The sequence below is a fragment of the Macrotis lagotis genome, chromosome 1 (assembly GCF_037893015.1).
Source record: "Macrotis lagotis isolate mMagLag1 chromosome 1, bilby.v1.9.chrom.fasta, whole genome shotgun sequence".
Lineage (NCBI taxonomy): Eukaryota > Metazoa > Chordata > Mammalia > Peramelemorphia > Peramelidae > Macrotis > Macrotis lagotis.
Window position 1 is genome coordinate 598,825,557 of NC_133658.1, and position 18,652 is coordinate 598,844,208.

General features: G+C 37.8%; 1 protein-coding gene and 1 long non-coding RNA gene across 2 annotated transcripts in view; one reads left to right on the plus strand and one right to left on the minus strand.

The window, feature by feature from the left end:
• HS6ST1 (heparan sulfate 6-O-sulfotransferase 1) overlaps positions 1-18,652 on the plus strand; it is a 292,056-nt gene that overhangs the window by 142,461 nt on the left and 130,943 nt on the right. The gene's annotated exons all lie outside the window — the stretch shown is intronic.
• On the minus strand, positions 5,323-16,498 carry LOC141507345 (uncharacterized). Its single transcript, XR_012474122.1, has 3 exons — positions 16,396-16,498; positions 10,495-10,578; positions 5,323-5,492 (listed from the first exon to the last, which is right to left on the minus strand). It is a non-coding gene; the product is annotated as an uncharacterized LOC141507345 (long non-coding RNA).

Sequence of the window (18,652 nt, forward strand, 5' to 3'; positions counted from 1 at the left end):
CTTGAAGGAAGTCCAGGAAATCATGGGTGTGTGGATTTGGTGGGTGTGTATGGTCCTTTTCAAGAATGAAGGAGAAACAACAATCACTGTGTGTGGTATGTTTATATATGTGTAGGTACATAATATGTATGTTTGTATATGTACATGTGTGTTGCATATATATATATATATATATATATACATGCATATAATGTCCCAAACATATATAGAACATCTATAAAATTCTGTCATTCTTTGAGCTGGAAGTGACCTTAGAATTCTCCAGACTACTCATCCAACCCAAATGAGGGAGATGAGACCCAGAGAGGTTGAATTCCAAAGTTACATATTTGGAGCAAAGATGAATTTTAATATTCTTCCTCCAGGATTCTTGACTTCCTTCAAGAGTAAGCTTAAGGCTCATCTTCCTTTGGGAGGTCAGCCTGCTCTCCTGCCTCTTATGCCTCTGTACAGACTTTTTTGTCCCTTTAAAAAAATAAGCTTAAATCTCAACTTTTGCTTTAGACCTTTCTGGGTTCTTGAAATTGCTTAGGAATTTCCCTCTCATATAACCTTCCACTTAATCTGTATATGTCTTATATATACTTAGTTATTTATATGTTGTCTGCTCCATTAAAGTGTGAGCTCCTTGAGGATAGGAACCATGATTTTGCCTTTCTTTGTATCTCCAAAGTACTTATATTCCCAAGGAATCCTGGAAGAGCTAGGAATAGTAAATTCTTTTGTTTTGGGTTTTTTTTTTTGTTTTTTGTTTTTACAAGGCAATGGGGTTAAGTGACTTGCCCAAACTCACACAGCTAGGCAATTATTAAGTGTCTGAGACTGGGTTGTAAGTTCTTAATAACTGCTTGTTGACTCATTACAGATTCCATGTTCTTTTCCATATACACCATGCTACTAAAGGAGGCAGAGTGAGCACTTAGCAGGACCCCTGAGATATTTGTTCCTCTGCAGTGCATTAGGCATTGTGAGCAATGTTGGCAAAAAAATAAAGGATAACTTCAAGTTAGCTTTCCTTTCTTTGTTTTACCCAAGTATGAGCTGTTTTGGGACTTTGTGGCTTAAATTTAACTTCATGACCCTGGGTTACTTAAATAAGGGATAACAGGCATTCAGCAATAATACTCGGAAGTGTCTTTTTTTTCCCACAATTGGTATAACTGAGCCTGTCTGTTTCTAGTGCTGCTATAATTCATGGAGATCTCAAGGGAATTATACCAGGGGAAGAAAGAAATCTAGACTAGCAGTGTCCTGGGAAGAATTCACTATAAACTGTGGTTCCCCTAGGCATCTTCCTTTAAGCTTTCATCTCAATGGAAGGAAATTCTTCAGTGTAACATTGAAAGGAGTTTTGTTTCCTTGTTGCTGACACCCCAGACAACAGAAAGGAAACTGGGTGAGTGGGTGGGTGTGAGTCTATTGGACTTAAGTCTGCCACTTCCCACCTCAACTTCCCCTACCTCTCCCTAGATATTCACAGAATGCACACACCTCTTAAACATCAGCACCAGACAGTGTTGCTACAAGGCTCATCCTGCAAGTTCCAGCCCCCTGGAACTTGGCTTTTTGCTAGGTTTGCTCTCTGAGTTGTGGGTTTGCATTTCAACCAGCCTTCCTCTATCCTTGCATTAGTGAAGAGGAGTCCCAGGCTAGAAGTCTTATCCTGACTTATTTTTAAGCGGCTAAACTATGCTGTCAGCACATCTAGTCAGTTTACATTAGAGAAAAAGTGGCAGTCAAGTGACCACAGGTTTTTGCTTCAGGATAAGCAGTAAATAACATGGTTTAGGTATTTGCTAAATAGTTAGCTGAGAGCATCCTTCACACACCCCCCATCATTAGCTAATGGAATATAATACTCTTTTATTTTGCTAGATTTAAATTTTTCGAAAGCACTTTCATATTCATCATTTCATTTGAGCCTTACAACATCCCTGTAAGACAAATAGGAGAGGTGGGATTTATTTATTCTACTTTTCAGTTGGAAACTGAAACTAAATTAAGTTATAGGTAAAGCTGGCACTACAACTTAGATTTCCAAATATCACCATTCTGTTTCTGTTGCAAGAATGATACCTGCCATTGCTAAAAATCCACAGGTCCTGGGGCCAGTGGAATCACTGAAAAAATAGTCATGGCTGGGCAGGTTACTAGCTAGCATGTCAATAGTGTCAGTTGTTGGAGCATGATGCCATGACCTCAGGGAAATCCCCAGAGGCATCAGGCACCCATATGCATCCTGACCGAATTTAGAAATGTGGGAGAATAAAGAAAGTGAATGTAACTGCTTCAAGGGATTCGTTATTGGCACTAATTGAGAACTAGATGTACTTGTCCCTGCCTTGAGGGAGCTTTTGATCTATTTGCAAAGATACTTGAAGCAATTAAAGAACTAGTAATAGACCAAGACTCCAGAATCTGAATTCTTAGTTCCAGCTCTTCCAAGAACTCTCTGATGATCTTCTCCTCCTATGGCTTCAATTTCTGCAGATACTAAATGAGATTAGATCAGCTGGTTCTAAAGTTCTCTTTCAGTTCTAAGCTGTTTTGATGTGAAAAGTAGCATAGTTTAATAGAAGGAATACTGGCCTAGCAGTATAAAATCAGCCTAACCACTAATTCACTGAGACTTTGAACTAATTGCTTTACTTCCTTGGGCCTCAATTTTGTCATCTGTAAATTTGAAGAAGACTAACTAGATGACCCTTGAGGTCCTCTGCTATTCTGTGATTTTATTATTACATGTTCTAAAATATATGGTTCAGTGTAGAAGAAAACAGTATTGTAAATAAGAGATATCCATGAATTTGCATTCAGAAGAACTGAGTTCAAATCTCTGCCCCACCCAGGATTCCTGGGTAACTTTGGGCAAGTTATTTTATCTCTCTCTCTGAGCCTCTTCTGTAATGTGGGAAATTGAACTAGATGATGTACAAGGTCCTTTTAAGCTCTAATCACTGACCTTTACAACCTGTTTCAGATGGTCAGAGAAAAGGAATATTGATTAAGGCTGGAATTAAGAGGTTAATAATTGCATCTGTCTCCCAGGATTATAGTGAGGATAAAAAAAGATCTTTATAAAGTGCTTTGCAAATTTTAAAGCAGTATGTAAATCCTATATAGAAGGAGGACTTGAGTTGGGGTTTGAAGAAAGGGCAGAGTTTGAAAAATATGGAGGAAAAGGAAAGGCAAATAAACAAATAGGAAATGAACCAAGAGACAGAAATGAAAAGAGAGAATGACAGTCCACAGCTTCTTCGTTTGCATTTAGCTTATATTGGTTTATATGAAAACTCCCAGTTGACTTTTAGAATCCCTGGCTTTCTTTTCAACTCAGTCTCAGAGAAGAATTTCCTGCTTCTAGTGCCATACCTACTAATGTTACCTTCCATTTATTTTGAATGTGCTGATATAAATGATATCAATATATTTTATTTTAACATTTAATATTTTAGGTTTATATGTAGTTTCTCCCATTAAAATCCCTTGAAGGCAGGAATTGTTTTTACTTTATCTTTGTAACCGGAACATTTAGCACAATGTCTGTCACATTATAAAAGTGCTTGTTGATTGATTCTTGGCATTTATTTTGATAGCATGACCAACACGAAATCTTTTTTTAATTGAAATTTTTCCAATTACATGCAATATTAGTTTTTCAGCATTCATCCATTTGTAAATTTATGAGTTACACGTTTTCCTACCACTCTTTCCTTCCCTCCCTGCTTCCCATGATGGTGAACAGTCTGGTACATGTACAACATGTATTTAACATATTTACAGATTAGTCATGTTGTGAAAGAGGAATTAGAACTAAGGGGGAAAAACCATGAGTAATTAAGGAAAAAACATAAAATAAGTTTTTAAAAAGTGAACATAATATTCTTTGCTCTGCATTTAGACTTCGTAATTTTTTCTCTGGATGTGGATGGCATTGTCCATAACAGGTCTCTCAGGATTGTCCTTGATCACTGACTTGCTGAAAGGAGCTACATCCATCATAGTTGGTCATTTCATAGAGTTGTTTTTAATGTGTACAATGTTCTCTTGGTTCTTCTCCCTTCACTCAGCAATTAGTTCATGTTATTCTATCCATGATTCTCTAGAGTCCAATCTTTCAGTTTCTCACAGAACAATAGTCTTCCATAACATTCATATACCATAACTTGTCCAATTGATAGTTATCCCTTCACTTTCCAATTCTTTGCCACTATTTTAAATATTTTTAAAATTTAAAAAGAACTGGGGACGGCTAGGTGGTGTAGTAGATAAAGCACTGGCCTTGGAGTCAGGAGTACCTGGGTTCAAATCCAGTCTCAGACACTTAATAATTACCTAGCTGTGTGGCCTTGGGCAAGCCACTTAACCCCATTTGCCTTGCAAAAACCTAAAAAAAATTTAAAAAGAACTACTTTAAATTTTTTGAATATGCCAATATAAAAGCTTTAAAAATAAACAACAATAATAAAATCTTATACACTGCATTGATACTATTGACCTGCTCATTGCAGAATGGCTTCCCACCTTTTAATTTGCTTTGTACTCCACAAATGTCTTTTATTCATGGAGGAGCTACTGATATCAATGAGACCTATACAGAATGTCAGGAGTTACTCACCATTTTGAGAGGGCTCTGATCAATAAACATTTATTAAGTGCCTACTATGTACCAGATAATAAAATTGACCTTTTTACATGCTATTTTCTTCATCTAACAAACTACTATAGAATCCCTGGCTGCTTCCCTGAAACTTCTATTTTCTAATTGGCTTTCCATTCTAGCTGTAATATTGGGCTATGCAAAACTATGAGCAGGCTGGCAACTATGGCACCAGGGAGTCCAGATTTCATTTGGATAGAAAGGCCAAATTATTTATCCTCTCTGGGCCTGTTTTCCCTAATTGAAAAATAAGAGATTTGTGCTATATGATATCCAAGGTTCCTTCCAACTCTAACGTAGGATCCATGATCCAAAGATCCTCTGACCCCATTTAGCAATTTACTTTCTCTCTCATAGAACAGACTTCCACTGGCAACTTTTTAAAGCCCTGAGGTAACCCTGCAAATAAAGACTTAGGTCTTCTCTCCTTTGGCTTTCCTCCTTGCATGACTAATACTGAGTATTTTGGTAGTGATTTATGTTTATTTTGGATTGTGGCCAATCCTATAGTCCTCTCCTTTCTCCGGAGCACCATGAAAGCCCTGATATAGAATCTCTGTGACCTATGAGAATAATCAGAATCACAACCCATTTTGGTTCCCTTTAATAATATGCTTTGAATCCATTATCAATCCATATTTGAGATTTAAAGATAACTCCATTGTTGTCACATTCATTAACTTTCTGGCTTCTAGTTGACTCCTTCTTCTTCCTTTTAGCATCTTGAAGTTTGACTGATTCTAATCCTGCTGTTTGAGAGTCTTTGAATTTTTGCAATCAGATTATTAGTGGCAGAAGGGACTTTCGAGATCATCTAGTACAGCTTCATGTCCTAGAAATAAATTTTATTGTTGGTTTTCATATGTTTTGTCATATACCCTTCCTTACCACTATACCTTGTAACAAAGAAAAAAGTAAGGAAAATAAATGACAAGCTTACCTTGTTGGACACAGTATGCAACAGTTAGTACCTACCTTTCTGTTAAAAACAAAGAAGGGTTTCTTCTCTCTTCTTCATAATATTTACTGTTAATCTCATTTCATAATTCTTTTCACTTAAATTATTTTATTCATTCTTTTCTATTCTTCTGGTTCTGCATAAAGTGTGAACTTGAATGAATGAATGAAATCTTAGCCTATTTCTCTGATTCCTGATAGTATACCTCATTTTACTGATAAGAGAGGAAATGGAAACTCAGATGAGAGAAATGACCTTCCCTCAGTCACCCAATTAACATCAATTTAGAGAAAAAAATCCAAGATGCTTTCCATTATAATATCATGCCACTACTCTAAATTGGTCTTTCAGTTTCCCCTAAGGGGCTGCACATACCAGCCAAGTGCCCAAGCTATTTGATCTCCTTTCCCTCTTTCAAATGTCCAGAATTAGTGCTTAAATTCTTTATTCCCATATTTGATGATCAAAGTTCATATCCATCCTCTCCAACCCTTTCAGGATATTACGGAAGTTTATTCTTGTCATTTTTCAGACTTGAATGTTTCCAAGAGACTTTCTTTTCAGCCTCTGCCTATACATAGTACTATCTCTTCTAGGTATATTATATCCTTCTTGGAGCCAGATCAACCATACACAAATCAGGGATACCATGTTTGTCTTTTGGGAGTGGGAGGTAACAATTTCCTGCTGTCTTTGCAGTGCCCAAAGTTTAACTTGTCTGTGACATAGCTTTGCCTAGAAAATGGGGCATATGTATACCATCCTGGCACAGAAGATATGAATCTAAGCATTGTAAAATACTTTGTGAATTTTTAGCCTTGATAAAGCCTTCTTTAGCACCTCACCTGGACCCAGAGCTGAACTGATTGCAATGCCAAGGAAATGAAGCCAGCTGACAGACATGCTACCCTTTGGAACCTGTCTTAGTGTTTGGGGTGAGCCCTGTGATAACTAACTATAATACATTGATAGGTGTCCTCCGAAAGTCCAGGGAAAAGGATGCCAAAAACCTATTATTTATTTTTCCCCCTGGGAGAAATGAAATATCTATCTCAAGCATTTATTAAATGTCACTAGTGCTCTGCTTAAGAGTTTGGGATCCAAAGACAGAAATTTAATAATCCCTGATGTGAAGACATTACATTCTATGAGGAGAAACAAAATGTACATATAAAAGTATACACAGAATTAATACAAGTAATTTGGAATGGGGAGGGGAAGGGATGGGCCAGGAATTCTAAGAGGTTGAAGTGAGAATGTATGAATATCTGTTGCTTGTGCAAGGAGTCATGTAGAATAAGTCTGGAAAAGTAGATGGGACCAGGTCCTAGAGGGCTGTAAATACCAGACAGAAGAGCTTGTACTTGATTTTCAAGGAAATATGGTACATTACTACTCTCAGAGTTGACCCACAGTACAATTGTGAGTCACATGCCAATAAGATGTTAGAACTGGAAGATATTCTAACTGTTATCTAGTTTGGTACCTTCCATCCATCAGATTCTTTACTGTTGAAGCCCTCTGTTCTGTATTTACTCAGCCTATGTAACCTCCTCTAGTCTGGTTTTCCTAGGGGTGGGGGGAACCACTCAACCCCCTTTCTCCCCATGTAGCAACCAAGGACAAAGATTTCTGTACTTGAAAGTGGAGAAGAATAGGGTCATTGACTGTCCCTACCTCTGTGGAAGATGCAGTGTCTCACCATCCTTCCTCAAGGCTAATTTCAATACCTCCAGTAAGTACATTTAAAACATATCCACATGAAACTTGGTACTGGATCTATAAAAATAAATGCCTGTATCATATCTGTTTTTGTAAAGTTTTGTCCCAATAAGTCCTATTAGTTAATGCTCAAGACATGCCTTACAGAGATTTGGTTAGGAGGGCAAAGTTCTTACCCAGTACTCCTGTCCCTCTCTAACCTTCTTGATGGTTGCTATCCATTAGCCACCCAAGGACTTATGTTGTCTTTCTCCTCATCAAAATTTTCTCTGAGAAAAGAATGCAATGATCTTAAAGAAATATATGAATAAAATGAAGTTTTAAATATTAACCCTTCCAGGATAACATTTTTAAAAGAGAAAAAGCCTTCTTTGATTTAAACTAAAAAAGAAGAGCTCTTATGGTAGAATTTCAGGTACCCATCAGTCTTGGTAGGGGAGATATTTGAGAGCCTCTGGTGCCTCTGAAATCATTCCAAGTAGGTTATGCCACCCAGGTATAATACCAGCCCTAATCACTCATCTCCAGAAATGCCTTTGGAAGTCCCCTCTGATGCTGCTTTTCACTCTCTTGGATTTTCTCTATAAAGTCCTCCCAAATCTGCCTGGAGGAGATATCCCAATTGCTTCTAATGAATCAGAGTTCTTTAGTCTAAAGATACAGACACAGATGTTAAAGCATTTTTCCAGTATCAAGAAGAAGCAATGCATTCTGGAGCCAGTTAGCTAGCCTACTTCCTAAGCCTCCTTTCTCAATCTGCTGATGGGGGGATGGAGGTGGGGGGTGGTCACCAGAGATACAGGTGTATTCTGTCATCCAGAGATGGAGTGAGTGGACAGAAGAGCTGAAACCCTAATATGTCATAAGGTACTCTCATTAGGAGCCCTGTTAAAGGGTCACCTTGGAACTAGAGGCTTCTCTTACGATATGTGCTCTCTCCATTTCATATATTGAAGAGGATATGCTGTGTGTGTGTGTGTGTGTGTGTGTGTGTGTGTGTGTGTGTGTGTGTGTGTGTATTTTGTGGATGTATATCTCAGTTCTGTTTTCACTCTTGGGCACATTCATTCTTTGAAGCAACATCTGTTTGACCAAGAAGAAACAATTTATCTTGTGTCTGTGAATTGCACACACCTTGAACTCTGGAGCAAATCTGAATTTCCAAATAAAATTTAAAAAATTATTTGCAACATTCGTACTATGTACATGACATAATAAGAGCAGCCTGAGAAAAGTACAAAACAGGGTAAAAAAAACTTGCCAATTAGTTAGAGATACATGACTTACACACCTTAAATTGTTATCTAATAGAATGAGAGGTATGGCATGGTAGTATATAATTAATTTTCCCTTGGTTTTTAATCTCTAATTGCCCTTTCTGAAGCAGCTAAGGGACTCCTCCGTTGTCTGCTGTCATCTGAAAGTGAATCTAGTTAAACATGAAGTATAAGTAGATGTTTCCCTTTAAGATGGGGGGATTTGGGGAGAGGGTGCTATAGAATACTACCTTCTTTTTCCTTCTTTTTTAGAATTTGAGAAACACAGGACTGAGATCCAAAAAGACTGATGACTGAACATGGGTCAAGACCAGTATGACTTGACTAAATATTGAAAACCACCCCTCTCCCTTAACCTTTCTCAGCCCCGCCCCATACCTGTGGGGTTTAGGCAGGCAGTAACAAAGGATTTGTCTTCTTTCTGATAGAACCCCAATAAAAGTAATCTCCTGTACTGTGAAAAACTGAAAGAAGAAATTTGGAGAATATATCTTGGTATCAAGAATAGTATTTCCTCACATTTGTACAATATATAATACCTTTATATTTTTCAAAGCCTTCTCACATTCATAATCTCATTTGATCCTCAACAGTGTCTACTTACAGAGGAGACAGCAGCTCTGTCACCCTCGTTTCCTTTTGAAAAATCATAGTTTGAAGATATTGCCACTAATGTTCTCTTAGTGCCTTGACTCAATAGGCATTTAATAAATAAATATTTCTTTATTAGTTGAATAAATGTTCCTGCAATTTCTTTTATTCAAAGACCCATGTGGTCAATTCCTACTTGGATTCAGTTCTAGGAAAAATATTTTCTCTGAAGATGAGTGTTAATTTTGTTGTTGTCAAAAAAGAAAAATTATGTCTTCTAGAAAATATTTAACCAGATAGTTGTTCAGATATTACAATTCGCTAATTACAATTTGCCTGAGAAACTGAGCATGGCTCAAGACCTATGACTTGACTAAGCATTGCTATAAGTAAAATGCTATAAGTATCTGCTTTTACTTCCTCTAGAATTCTGAAATTTGAGGTTTTTTGCCTTTCATCTTAGCTTATACCAGATTTTACTCTTTTCATCCCTTCAAAGTGCTTGGAAGTCTAGTCTAATTTATACCTCAAGTCCTTCCAGAAGTAGGCAAGATACTTATTAATTGATGTCAAAGAAGATAAATAATATAATTTTGTTTTGTTTTTTAAAAACTTTGGCTATCCCAAGGAAATGAATTCTACAGAAAGCCTTCCTCAACCCCTCTTAATTCTAGAGCCCTCCCTCTCTCACTTGTCTCCTATTTATCCTGTTTGTAGCTTGTTTCATATATTTATTTGAATATTGTCTTCCCCTTTAAAAGCTCCTTGAGGGCAGGAACTGTCCTTTGCCTTTTTTTTTGTATCCCCAGCAATTAGCACAGTTAGTGACACATTGTTCAGTCATTCAGTCATGTCCAACTCTTCTCGACCCATATGGACTTGTTCATAGGGTATTTTGGGGGCTAAGACACTGGAATGCTTTGCCATTTCCTTCCTTGGTGTGTCCCCATTATATAGATGAGAAACTGAGGCAAAAAGAAATTAAATGACTTCCCCAGAATTACACAGCTACCAAATGTCTGAGGCCAATTTTGAACCCAGATCTTCCTGACTCCAGATCCAGTGCTCTATCCATTGTCTCAACTGTCCCTTATGTGCCTTGGAAATAATAGGCACAATTAATTAATATTGATTGATTGGTTGATTTTCCAGATGGCTAAAAATCTGCCATTTTAGTCTTAGACACTTTAGATGCTTTTTCTCCTCTTATTTTAACTGTTTTGAGTGGAAATCTTTCAAAACTGTATCTCACTCTGCAATAGAATTGAATCTAAATAGAAACTAACCTGTTTTAGCCTTTTGCTGATGGCTCCTGGTCATCATGAATATCAGTTGTTTTCTTGTGCATTATATAGTGATGATCTGAGGACCTGAGGAGATAGGGATATTTGTTATTTCCCCAAGGGGGCAGGAAGGTGGGCACAACTGGGACAGAACTGTAGATCTCTTAACTCTAAATCCAACCCCTTTTCTTCAGCTCCATAGTTCTTGTATCTGCTTTTGATGTCTGCTTCCTTGTTATGAGCTCTCACTGCTTCCTGCTATGACACCTCTGTTTCATCCACTCTTCTGATTTACTGTTTTGAATCTTCTCTCTATGCTCTCCAAACTTGTTCAAATTACTATAAATTAGGAATAAGTAGGACATCGGGGAGAACCTAAGGAGCTCTCTATCGATAGAATAAATATTTTATGACTGTAATACCATTTTGGCATCTTAAAGACTTTTTTTACAGGGGAGGGGAGCTTCCTTTACTGTTTTTCCATGCTCTGGATAGGTGAGTCTGCAAAGTACCATAAATTTGAGTAAGTATGGTATGACTATGATAGTAACACCATCATTTCTTAGATGAATTAAATAAAAAAACAACATCAACAACAACAGAAAAAACATAAAATAATTTACCCAGTGTCACACAGCTGACCAGTGCCCCAAGGTTTCAACCAATCATAGCAGAAGAGGTGAAACTCCATATATTAATAGCTTTTCTTGTTCTTTTTTAAGTTGTGTCTGATCCTTCATGACATTTGGGATTTTCTTGCCATTTGCTTTTCCAACTCTCTTTACAGTTGAAGAAACTGAGGCAAACAGGGTTAAGTGACTTGCCAGGGTCACACAGCTAATGTCTGAAAGCTGGATTCATCTTCCAGACTTCAGGTCCAACACTCCTACTGTACTAACTACCCAAAAAACCCTTCAGTAGGTTTCAAGTTCTTTTGAGGGTCATTTTTCCCTACTTGTAGTTATCCCAGAAAGAAGCCCCAGGCTATTAGTAACATGTCCCCCCCAACTTTCTAGCCTACAGCTGAATGAACAGTTTCTTGTCTTTGCCCCATACTATGAAATAATATTCTCTCTCTCTCTCTCTCTCTCTCTCTCTCTCTCTCACCATTTCCCTTTTCCCTTCCCTCCTTTCTCTCATTTTTCCCCTCCCTCTCAGTTTTTCTCCCTCTTTGCTCTCTCCCTTCTCTTTTCTTTGTTCCTCTCTCTTTCTCTCTGATGGTCTTCCTCTTTCTCTCTCTCCCTTCAAGGACTGTCTACAGAGCAGTTTCAGCTGCCAGACAGTTGGGTTCCTCCCAATGTGGTCACAGACCTCCCCAAATGTTCCTAGCTGAAGAATTTGCTTTGGCTGTATTCTTCTGTTATTACAACACCCCCTCCTGGAGTAGGTTGTAGCAATAGAGGGGTCTGCATTTTTGAGGGAGGACTGCTCGGTGTCTGATCAGCAATGATGTAATTCATATATTAGTGATAAATTGTAGCATGCAACCTACAAGCTTTATTTCCTTTGCTCTGTTTTAATTTCCAAAGTAATTTGTGATTAGGGATAGCAATTAGACCTGTGATTTCACTGGTAAAGGGTACTCCCAGGAAAAGAAACTCATGGGACCATGCAACTTAAACTCTTAGAGCTGGGCTGTCCAAAATGCTGGTGCCTGTAGGTTTACTAAATGCTTTAGTAAACAAAGCCGAGCTACTGCAGAGCTCTCACTAAAATGGCAAATCAAAACACATTGTCTATTGTTTCAATCAAAACTTTTAAAAGTAAGGTTGGACAGCCCTGGTTTAAGCGAGTTCCCTAGAGCACTGTAGGATGACTTAACCAAGGTCACCCAACCACTAGATGTTAGAGCCAGGCCTCAAACCAATATTCTTTTAGGCTTTGAAGCCAGTTCTCTGTCTACTGCATCTCCTTGATTAATAGAAACTAGCATTTATATACCACTTTAAAGTTTGCAAAACTCTTTGCATATGTTGGATCAATTCATTTGATCTTCACTACAGCTTTCTGAGGTGTGTGTTATTCTAACACTCATTTTATAGATAAGGAAACAGAAGTGCAGGAAATAACTAATATCTGTCACAATTCCAACTCAACTCTTTTGACCCCCACTCCATCTACTATTAAAATACCTAAGAAACAAATACATGCAAAACAATAGGGCAAAAAAATCAGTGTTCTTTCCTTACCTTTATTCTATTTATGGATTTGGGTGTCCAAACAGTCAACTCTCATTTATCTTTGTTTTTTTACTACTTACTCATTGTTCAAAGCCTTATAGTTAGACTTTCTCCTCTCTAACCATTCTTTTTAAACTTATCAAAGTTCACTTCCTTATCACCAAATCTAGCCACTTTTTCTCAGTCCTTATTCTCCTTGATACCTCTGCAGCATTTGACATCAGCTTCCCTCTCTGATCTTATACTTCCTTCCACCCTTGAATTTCATTCCACACTATGGTTCCCCTATTTCATCATTCTTTCTTTACTTAGTCCTCCCACATGCTAAATGTGGACATCCCTCAAGAAGACATCTGTCATCTCATCCTCGGCCCACTTCTCTCACTACCTCTCCCTTTTTGACTTCCACCTACATGAGAGCAGTTATCACCCCTAGTCAGATAAAGCCAAAATCAAAGCCTAATCTCTCCCCTGAGATTCAGTTCTTCAGCTCCAGTGGCCAGCAGGCTATCTTCACCTGTGTTTTTTGCCAGAATCTTAAATTCAACATTTGTAAAACAAAACACTCTCCAAAAATCTCCCCCTTTTGTCTTTACTCTTTCTGTCTGAAGCACTGGTCTGATGTGTGTAAACCTTCATGTTGTACTTGGCTCTTCCTTTTCCTTCCCATGTCCCTTATCCATTCAATAGCCAAATCCTCTAATTTGTTTTTTTACCTCTATTCCCACCACCATCAGGCCCTCATGATCATTAGTCCTCCTAACAGACCTTCCCACCTCTGGCTTCTCTCTCACCCTCCTCTAATAATAGCCTTCACCACTGTTATCAAATTAATCCTCCTTATACATACATTTAATAAGATTTCTCTTCTCAAAATCCTTCAATGACTTATCATGTACTGAATAAAGTTCAAACTCCTGAGCCTAGCATTTAAGAACCTACACAATATGCTACCACCCTGATTTTCCAGTCTTAGACTAGTTCTACCTTGCATATCCTCTTTGTTCCAGCCAAACTAGGCTATTAGCCACTCCTTATCTATGTCTTGTGCTTTACTCTAAATGTTCCCTGGAACAGCTAGATAACACAGTGGATAGAAAACCACTGAACCTAGAGTCAGGAAGACCTGCGTTCAAATTTGGCCTCAGAAACTTACTGGCTGGGTGACCCTGGGCAAGTCACTTAACCTCTGTTTGCCTCAGTTTCCTCATCTGTAAAGTGGCAAACCTCTCCAGTATCTTTGCCAAAAAAAAAAACCCCAAACTCAAATGGGGCAAACAAAGAGTTGGACATGATTAAACAACAACTAGTATGCCCTTTATCTTAACCTTCTACCCCCCCTACACTCAACCCCTATTAAAATTCTACTCACCTTTTAAAGCTGACTTCACATACTATCTCCTCAAAATACAAAAAACAAAAATGCTCACCTAGTCAGTAATGAACTTCCCTAAGACAGACCTTACATAGCTCTTAATTCTTCTCTTATGTGCTTGTCATGTGTTGTTTTGTAGAATAGCTCCCTACTTATGTGTCATCTCCTGCTTTGGGGCTGTGATCTCCACCTGGAAAGGGATTGCATTTTCTCTAAAATTTCTTTCAAGAGTCTGTCACAGCGTCTTTTGCACTTGGTAGATACATTGTAAATGTTAAATGAATGAATTTGCAATTCAGCTCCACAAGATTTATTCAATTCCTGCTTAGTGCTGAGATCACAGACAAAAATGAAAAAGCCATCCTAACCCTCAAGAAGCTTCTCTTCTACTAGGCTGGAATTCCATTCTAATCTGGTAGAAATCATCTTTATTCTTGAAAACCATACTCTTTAAGCTTAAGAGTGTAATATATTATTTTTTTATTTACATGTTATTGCATCTGATCCTCACATAAACCTGGGGAGAGATTATTTTACCTATTGATCAAATCTGCCAGTAGGGATTTATTGAGCTCTTCCTGCAGGCCTAGCCCTGTAGTGTGAACTCGGGTAGCTAAGAGGTTTTTTTTTGGGGGGGGGCAACAAGGCAGAGTGTGGAAAGAGGATATTCCAGGCAGGGTAAAGGAAGTAAGGATGAGTACAAAATGTGCAGACATGAGTAAAATAAATTCTTAGACTCAGGAAATGTTAGTGTCTAGTCCCACCTCCCCACTTCACTGAGGAGGACACCCATATCCAGAAAACTCAGTTTGCAATCTAATTAATGGTGGAGCCAGAGCTGAAATTTAGGAGTTTTTTAAACTGCAACTCTGGAGTTTTTTAAACTATAGAAGGTATTATTTGTAGTAGACTTGACCTTTTATTATGGAGATAAAAATTACAACAGGGGAACTTTTCTCTTTATTTATTTAGTTGACATCTTCAACAGGAGATGCTGAGCTCCTTGGAAAGACCCCTGGCTGCCTAGCTCTGCAGGGTAATTTCCCCAATCTGTATGTGATTTCTGGCATGCGGTGGTTTAGAATACTCAGACCCTGACCCAGAGGGCAGACTCAAAACTGTCGGAGCTGTCATCTCGTCTTTAAAAATAACTTCTCATGACTGCAGACTCCATGGGAGCTCTGGAGGCTTTGAGGACATGATCTCAGTCTGTCTGGCCTAGGGAAAATGGTTGGGGGCAGAGACAGATGGAGGGCAAAGGAAGATAAATCATAACCTGCTAGTGCTAGAACTTTGAGATCACCTAGTCCTAGCTCTTTGGTTTTATAGGTGAGGAAACCGAGTCAGTATTTTACTCAAGGTAGTATATATAGCATAAGGTCATAGGAAAGGAACCTTGGATATCATTCAACTTCTGCATTTTACAAATGAAGAAATTGAGATCCACAGAGGTTCAGTCACTTTCTCAGACCTAGAATTCAGTTTTTTTGTCTCCCACTCCAGGGATTTTACCATTTGCTGCCTGTATTTTTGTTTCTGAAGAGACCAGAAATTTGAACCAAATAAAGTATTGGCTAAGGTTCATTTCTAAGCATATTTTTGTGTTCTGGTTTTATGCCAATTCAGTTATTTTAGAAAATATGTAGGTTTGGTCCAAGTTTAAATTGGTTTAGTGAACAACAACTTTGCTTTAGTTTATCATTATTGTTTGTTAATGAACATTCAAGTTTGATTTGGTTTGAAGTTCCAGCAAGTGATTGATTTGGGTTCTTGGTTTGGATACAGTCATGATTTAAGGCCTCTGGGACACTTGCTTTCACATTTTTTGGTTTAGGACCATAAAGACTAGCTTTTCAGAAACTAATTCTTCCTTGATGAGCATCGTACCTGAAATTTGGTTAGCTGCCACCTGGTGAACTAGTCAGGCATGGATAACTCATTCAAAGAGCAGTTTCCATGTTTTTCTACTTCTTTATTGTTTACGTAGTAAAAGAGAACAGTTTTCAACATTTGACAGTCAATGGGTTTTTCCAGAACCATATGGTACAGATAGATGGTTATCTAGCTAGAATGAGTTGGAAAAGCAGGAGTAGAGATAAGATGACCTTATAGGGAGGGGTATCTTATAGTCCAGGGATTCTATGCCTGAGTGATCATCCCACCCTAGAGCAGCTATAACCTCAGCCCAATGATGCTTGGTGTTTCCTTTGACGGTTGCCTCTGAATTGAAAGAGCTCTTAATTATTCTAGGCTGGGCTGAGGAGGTCCCCCTTGGGTGACGTGTAACCATTTTAGAAGTTAAATTGAATCCTATTAAATTAATTAAAGAACGGTTTCTTCTATGCTTACACAGCTGTCTGATGGAAGAAAAGCAGGTTTGCTTCTCAAAGACCCCAGCTGCCTTCTAGGTTTCTTTATCTCCAAGATTGAACCCAAAGGTTATTCAGTAGGGGGTCCTAGAGAGGTGTGAGAGATAAAGGATACACATAGAGAGTTCAACATTTTAAGAAAGAAATAAAAAGGCACTTTAGGTTTTATTGGAAAATAGGTTGCCAAAACAATATTGGTAATAATGATACCATATGAGTTGTGTTTTGATGACTAGAGAATGGAGTCCATTGAAGTAAAAAAAAAAACTATTGAGTTTTTTTTTAATTATATTATAGGTTTGCAAGGTTACTAATCAGGGTTAGGGTTCAGTTTGTGACCAATGATGTAGCTTATTTCTATGCGAATGGAAATTCTCTCTGGGGAATCCTAGAGGGCAGAAATTCTCCCAAAAGAAAGGTAAGTGGGTCCAAACATGTATTGATCCTGTTGCCTTCATCTCAGAAACATCATATCCAAGTGAGTTTGACCATACCTCAAATAAGATTCCCATGAAACTAAATGAGTATGGAATGGGAGTGGGATTTTTATTCCTCATTGGCCACAGGTTCCTTTCCAGTATCATCAAGGATTGCTTCTTTGTCACCCATGACAAGTTGATGCTGAGAGACCAGATGGGTTCAAGGAGGTGGTAATGGAAAACCTAACCATTTACCTCTGGGTCACCAGCCTCAATCTGATCTTGTTTCCATGGATACTGAAAGGCGCTATCATCTCACAGCAGCTTAAGCATCAGTATAGGAAATAGGAACTTAAGGTGTATGTTTAGAGCAGGAAGAGACCTAGGAAACTCTGTAATCCAGACTCTTCATTTTACAAATGAGGCCCAGAGAGGGGAAAGCATTTCCTTATTTTTAAGAGGACCTTTTAGGTTTTTTTTCCTAATCCAAGGATTCTCTTATCCCACTAATGCCATCCCATGAAGTTCCTATAACTTCAGCTACCAATCCACCTAGACCAGCAGATCTAGAATATTATGAATAAAATATGTCAAGATGGCATTTAATAGTCATATAATCTCTGCACAAGATTGAGAGATATAGACTAGAGGGTGCTATTACAGTAAACTGGAATTGATTCATGTATTAATATTGTACTTAAAGGCAGTATCTAGTGGCATAACACTTCAATCTGACTTGTTAAGTCTTTTTATTGATAAATTGGATTAAAGATGTCCAAATTTTTACTATCAAATTTGGTGATGACACAAAACTGGAAGCCAGTATATTGAAAGAGGATCTTGACAGAGTGGGCTTTGTCAGTCCAAAAATCAACAAGGTAAATTTTAATAAGGCTATTTAGATTCAAGTAATTAATTGCACAAATACAGGCAAAAATATGGCAAAAAAGGCAATTCTCATGAAAAAGACTTAAAAGTTTTTGTTCTGTTGTATGACACTACAGCCTTATTCTGTTGTCCCATTTTGACTTGTATGGTAACCCCAGATCCTTTAAAGCTTTGCCCAGATAGAACAGAAGCTCTGGCTGGTCCTACAAGGGCCCAGTGATATATTGTATATCTATTGACTAAAAACCCTCCTAATTAAGTTTTAGAGGCAGTTACCAGATTAGTTATATATAGCTGATCAATTTTTCATTCATAGCAACACATTCTGTGATCAATTGCTAAGTCTTTTAAAGGGAATGAAATCTGTGTTGGTGAAGGGAAAATCTTCACCAATTACAAGTCTTTGAGCTATGAAAAACTCACAGCAAACTAATAGTATAATAATTTTTAAAAATCCATTAAAATCTCGGGCTGCTTTGAGAGAAGTATAGTGTTCAAGTTAATAGAAGAAATAGTCATCCTATGTGTTCGGTTTTGTTTTGGTCAGATTTCATCTGGAATATTGTTCTAAGTAGCACACTTTAAGAGAGATTGACAACCAATCAGAAGATGACTGTCATATTTGTGAGAGTATGACACCATGTCACATAAGGAATGAAAGAAAATAAGATATTGGAAAGAGGAAAGCTGTCTTCCAGTGTTTAAAGAACTGTGACATAAAAGGGGGAGCCAAACTAGTACTAATAGGTAGAATTTAGAGATGCATAGATTTCATCTCAGTAGTAGAATGGGTTCTGTCTCAAAAGTCATTGATAGTTTTTTAGAAAAGTCACTATGACAATCTGTCAGGCATGTTATAGAAAGAATTCCTAGCTAGGATAAGAAGTTAGACTAGATGTTCAGAGATCCCTTCTGTTCCTAGAATTCTGT